Below are 6,172 nucleotides of genomic sequence, written 5' to 3' on the forward strand. Positions count from 1 at the left end.
TGGTCCCAGGGTAATTTCGGGGGATTCTGATGCCCCACTCAGCCGGGGGGGGGGGCTCCCCTCTGGGCTGAGGAGCCCTGGGGTGGGCGGGTGCAGGGGCTGTGTGTGTGTGTCAGGCTCAGGGAGCTGCCTGGGCAGAGGGGCTGGAACTGGCGGGGCTGACCACGTAAATTATCCTGGTCTAAGCGCCATTGTAGAGAACACAATGTTGGCACAGCACTTCCTGGCAGCCAGAGACTGCGCTATCTACATCTGCTCCTGTGGATGTGGCCTCTCTCCTGAGGAAAGGAACCTTTCCAGGAAATGGCCACAGCTTCTGGGAATCCGCATGTGGCTGGGGGACAGAACGAGGAATCATTTGGCTCCTGGCAACTTAAAAGCTGAATGCCCAGACAAGGGCTTGAACTCGGGCCCTCAGATTAAGAGCCTGATGCTCTACCAACTGAGTTACCTGGGCTTGTTGAGACCATCTTCACTGTTCAGCACAAGAGCGAGCAGGCAGGCAAAAGAGAGGCAAAAAAAGTCCCCAGAACCCCTCCTCTTTTCCTGCACAGCCACTGCCTGTCAGCACGGTTCCTCCTCCTCCTCCCTCCTGTGCCTCAGTGCGACTAAATCTCTGCACCTAGACAGCCGGTCCGTCCGCTGCACCCTAATCCCCCAGGCCTGAGCCTCCCTGCCAAAGCCCTGCACCTGGACCCATAGAATTAAGTCTCACGTGTCACTGGGAACTCGACTTCTTGTGCCCAAAGAGTCTCGGCCCCCCTCAGCAGATGACCTGAGAAGAACAATATCCGCTTTTTCTAAAGACGTGCTTGGAGTAGCCTTTTCCCATGTGACCTAATGGATAAGGCGTCTGAGTGTGGATCAGAAGATTGAGGGGTCGAGTCCTTTGGTGGTTGTGTTGCTGCAGTTTTACTGTTGTGCTGAACGTCCTGCTCCTTGCAGGGCTGGAACCTCTTCTTGGCCGCACAGGCCAATGCTCTGGCTTCAGCTAGAGCCCCGGGAAGGAGTTGGGGGGTGGGCGTCACAAAGGCTGGGGCATGAGCCCCAGGGGCTTCCAGTCTCGCCTTTGCCATTCCTGACTTGCCAAAGAAAGTGGGTGGCTACCTGGGCTAGCGTGTGCGCCTGTCCCTGTGCTGGAGGGTACTTGCTACATAGCGTCTTCAGAGCCTGGGTGTTTCTCTGCTTCTCGCCAGCTGGGGAAAAGCCTCCTGGGGTAAAATCTCCTGCCCCACTGCAAAAGTGAGCATGGAGAGTGGGAACGGTCAGAGGCCCCACCATGGGAGCTGGCCCTGCTTTCCTACCATCTTGTTACCTTGGCCACAGAGCATCAGCAGCCGCCCCGCATGCTGGTGACCTTCAGTGGGTGTTTGGCATGGGAGTTTGCCAAGAGGAGGAGAGGTTGTTGCTGGGTCACTTTTACAGATGCCCCTTCCCTGGTACTGCCCTTGCTCAGCTGCACAGAGGAGCTTCCATCCCCAATCCCTGCCTGTCACTGCCCAGCAGCCCTCTGGCACCATTCCTGAGGGTCACCCTGCCTTGCTCTCTTCCTGCCACGTTGGGAAAGACAGCTCCCATCTCTCCTTGTTAAAGGTCAGGTGGGACAACTAGGGGCAGAAGCCCTTTCTATGTTTTCCTACTGCAGAGCCCAAGCTCAGGGACTCACCTTGGGTGCATGCACTGCTGTGCTCCCAGAAAACAAGCCACCCCTGCACAAAGAGGGATGACAGGGCCTGCCAAAGCCCGGGATTGAACCAGGGACCTTTAGATCTTCAGTCTAACGCTCTCCCAACTGAGCTACTTTGGCAACTGCATGGAAGTATCTTGGCCTGTTGCTTCTCTGTCCAGGATGTTTTTGTCAGCAGTTGCACAGAAAAAGGACAGGAAAATGAACAGCTGCTCCACACCCCCACCAGAGGAACCCGGCGCCCTTAGCTGTGGGGAGTAAGAAGTGGCTGTTGGCTGACAGGGCCTGTCCCCGAGGAGCTGGAACAGCAGCTGCCGCCTCCCCCTCGGCTCCAGGCTGTGGGAAATGCTCATTGCCTGGCTGCATGGGCGGCTGCTGCTCCTTGCTCTGGAGAGCGTCTGTATTGCTCTGTCAACCCCCCATCTTCACTGAGCCAGTCTGGTAAGGTCCCAAGTGCCCCCTCCGGCCTGGCAGCTGAGAGTCTGTGCAGACATCGGCCCCCCTGCCAGCCCCACAGGCAGCAGCAGCGCCAGCCCCCCAGCACCACAGGAGCACTCAATGCGCTTCCTGTGGGGAAATGGCTCCTTGGCATCCAGCTGCTAGAGTGAGAGCCAGGAGAGAGCAGTGTCTGGCTCAGCTTGGGGGAGAGAAGAGACCTGGTGCGTGCGGATCTCCCTCAGCCTCCCCCGCAAGGCTGGTCACTTCTATTGTCACTGTGATAGTCGGTGCTTCCCTTCAGGGCCGGCCCTAGAGGAATCCGGGACAACCCCCCCCCCCTTTCCACCCTAGGCCCTGCCCCCACTGCACCCCTTCCCCCAAGCCCCCACCCCTGTCCCATCTCTTCCTGCCCTGCCCCATTCCTCTCCCACCCCCACCTCTTCCTCTCCCTGCCCAGCCCCTCCTGCACCCCACTGAACAGCTGATCACTGGCAGGTGGGAGGCGCTGAAGGGGAAGAGGAGGAGCTTGTCAGCAAGGCCTGTAGTGGGGTGGAGGGAGCTGGCTGCCAGTGGGCGCTGAGCACCTATTTTTTCTCTGTTGATTCTGCAGCCCCGTAGCTCCCATGGAGTCGCTGACTCGAGTCTTTTCACACTCTAGAGAGAGGAGCAGGACCAGGGCTATGGCTGATCTATGGGGCACCAGGTGAGTGGCAGAGGCTTCAGGCGCTGAGAGTTTGCCTGACCCCTCAGGGACACACTGAGAGGGGGTGTCCCAGGCATCTCTATGAAAGGAGCAGAACAGGATTTACTTGGGGTGGGGAGAGAATTGAGAGCGTCTCAGGGGGTTGTACAGAGGTATTGCCCGGGTGAGAGACTGGCTAAAACACAGGTCTCACTGTGAGCAGGATTTGAACCTGCACAGGGGAACCCTATTGGATTTTAACTCCAACGCCTTAACCACTCGGCCATCACAACTGGGGGCACAAAAGTGCCTCAATGCCAGAGAAACTGGTAAAGAATCCCAATGCCCAGGCGTGAAGTCATCTTAACTACAGAATTCCCACCGCAAACCTGGCTCCCAAAGCACAGGGAGGATTTGGGGTTTGTTCTCTTTGCTTAGCCATGTGCAGTAGCTCATGCTCCAATACATCTGTTAGTCTATAAGGTGCCACAGGAGTCTTTGCTGCTTTTACAAATCCAGACTAACACGGCTACCCCTCTGATACTCCTAGTGACACTCTCCAATGGATCCCCGTCCTCCACCCACGGTGAGGTAGGTAGGAGTGGATCATTATTATCCCTACTTGAAAGAGGGAGAAGCTAAGGCTGCGAAAGGAGAATTGACTTGTCTTAGGTCACACAGCCAGCCAGTGGCAGAGTTGGGAATAGGACCTAAGAACCCTGATTTTCAAACTAACCATCGGATCTTGAATTTCACACATTGAATGACCTGAATAAAGTGCTCTAGGATGAACTCCAGACCAACAACAGTGCATAGTAATTATTCAGCAAGTATTTGAGGAGAACTGCAATGTTAGAGAGAATCATGAACTGCTCAGAGACCATTAATGCAGAGAAGCAACAAAATTCATCAAACATAGAACTGGTTATGACTTATTTACTTGGTCTTAAAAGAGAACAACAAGGACCTGAGTCTCCTCCCTGTCAATAACCCCCTGCTCAGCCAATCAGGGTAGAGACTGAGGATGGGAGGCTGAGGGTTCTCACCAGAGAGCCCAAAGGATGGTCCAGGTCATCGGTGGAGATCACTGCCTGAGCACTATTTCAGCCCCACATTTTTGGGTGGACCTCCCACAGTGGGAGCTGCCGAGCACTCCCCCGCCACACACACACACACACACACACATACACACTGCTCCTGGTGTTGGGAGGGGAACAGGTGAAAGGACAAAAGAAGCAAGAGACAAAGAGAAAGGAGGGAGGGATGGATGGACGAAAAGGTGAAACCAAAAAGACAAACCCTAATGACCCCAGTGATTCTAAGGGACAAAATCCCAGGTGCGCAATAAAATTCTGCCTCCTTAAGCTCGTGTTTTCCATGCCTAGAATTCAGCTGTCAACAGATAGATCAGACTGAACAGGTTTCAAACCTTGAGGAAGCTCCTACCTTCTAAACAGGGATGGCTGTTTTCTGGGAAATCAGGAAAAGGAAAGGAGAAAACTTGAAAGAGGTTCCTCCTGGCACTCACGTACATGAACCCGAATACTCTCTCAGTCCTCAAAGAGAGACCTCGAGAAGGAGACTTGCTGAAGCAAAGCCACAGGGGTCTCTGAGGTTTCCCTGGCCCCTCGCCCCTCTCCTGCCTGGCTGATGTCAGCATCTCTCTGTGAGGTCACCACCTCCCCACCACCTCTGACCAATAGTCTGAGGTCCTGCAAAAGGCCTTTGTGATGTCACTGCCACACCCCTCCCTTGCTGTGCTAATGTCCTGCCCCTGGCCAGGCACTTTAGAGATTTGAGCTACTCCCTGTGGATCACCCCACTCAAGGAGTGTTCGTTCTAGGAAGCAAGCCGGCTAGACAGGAAAACATCAGACGCTGCTCCCAATGCTACACTCAGTTTTTCAGAAATTAGTCAACTTTATGGCCAGAAGAGACCATTAGAGCATCTAATCTGACCCCCTGCATATCACAGACCTCCTATATGACACAATAGCTACTTTTGGGGCAAACACATTCCAGAAAGGCATCGAGTCTTCATTAAATGACATCAAGAGAGGGTGAATCCACCACTTTCCTTGGTAGCTTGTTCCTGTGGTGAATCATCCTCGCTGTTGAATATTTGTGTCTTATTTGTAATATGAATGTCTCTTTTCACCTTCCAGCCATTGGGTCTCGTTATGCCTCTCTCTGCTCGATTAAAGAGCCCTTTAATACCCAATTTCTTCTGTCCATTAAGGCACTTTGCTGCCCCAGCTCCAATTTCACAACATCTTTTTCAAATGAGGACACCAAAACTGGAGACAGTATTCCAGTATCAGTCTCACTGATGCTGTGTCACCTTCTGTGACGTTATTAACATAATCTGTAACTCTATAGATCACCATTATATATTTGCAGCCAATATTGTAGAAACGTTGTTGTCTAAGAGGTGTATGGAGAGGTTCTGATTGGCTGATTATAACCTCAGAGACATTTTTCATTTTGATCACACACCCCTACATTGCTATATGCATTGCCATACACAGCTCCCTCAGCCCCCGGGTTTTCTCATTGAGCTGTACCCATGTGGGTTTACCAGTGTCCACAGTGAGCAGAACTTTTACAGTGACCAAGTGTCATGAATAGTTAGTAAAGGGTTAAAGCATAGTACTGGTGGGCACCTGACCTGAGGACCAATCAGGGAAGAGAATTTGAAACTCCTAGGAGGGAACTTTTCCCTCTGTTTGGGGGGGGTCTTTGTCTTTGGCCGTTTGGAGTTCAAGAGACCAGACGAGTTAATCAAGTCCCTACAAGTTCCACCTTTCTGAACTAATTTCTTCTAGTCAAGATAGTGAGTATTAGAAAGATACTTTGTGTCCTTATCTAATAATCCTATGTTTGCAATTCTGTGTGTTTGTTATTGATTATTCTTAATTCTGCTTGTACTGGTTGTACTGAGAAAGAGAGAGGATTCTCTCCAGAACTTAGCAAGGTTATACCCTATGAGTGACCAGCTTGGATTCATAGAGATTCTGTGTTTTCTTTTGTTCTCTTAATAAATTCTTTTCTTTTCTTTGGACTTGGTTAATTCCTTCCCGTGGGGAAATTCAGGGGAAGGGGAGGGGGAAGTGGGCTGCTTCCCTGTGTGTAGAGATTCAAGGCGTTTGAATCCAGGCATACCTGTCTCCGGAGCAGGCTGGAGAGAGGGAAGAGGGGGGGAGGTTCCTCCTCTGTGAATTGATCTGTGTTCCCAAGGGGGGAAACAGGGGTGTCCCGGCCCACGGAATTGACCGGGTGGTGGCAGCCGAAGGGGAGACCTACCCTAGGATTTTGGGGTGGGGGGAAGACATGCGGGTCCTCACTTTGAAACCGCCCAGTTTCAAG

The 6,172-nt window shown here is 52.6% G+C and overlaps 2 non-coding genes across 2 annotated transcripts; both read right to left on the reverse strand.

Moving 5' to 3' along the window:
• Nucleotides 1-1,734: 1,734 nt before the first annotated feature.
• Nucleotides 1,735-1,807, reverse strand: TRNAF-GAA. The gene has a single exon. It is a non-coding gene; the product is annotated as a tRNA-Phe (tRNA).
• Nucleotides 1,808-3,018: 1,211 nt separating this feature from the next.
• TRNAL-UAA lies at nucleotides 3,019-3,100 on the reverse strand. The gene has a single exon. It is a non-coding gene; the product is annotated as a tRNA-Leu (tRNA).
• Nucleotides 3,101-6,172: the final 3,072 nt, after the last annotated feature.

The sequence above is a fragment of the Mauremys mutica genome, chromosome 22 (assembly GCF_020497125.1).
Source record: "Mauremys mutica isolate MM-2020 ecotype Southern chromosome 22, ASM2049712v1, whole genome shotgun sequence".
Classification (NCBI taxonomy): Eukaryota; Metazoa; Chordata; order Testudines; family Geoemydidae; genus Mauremys; species Mauremys mutica.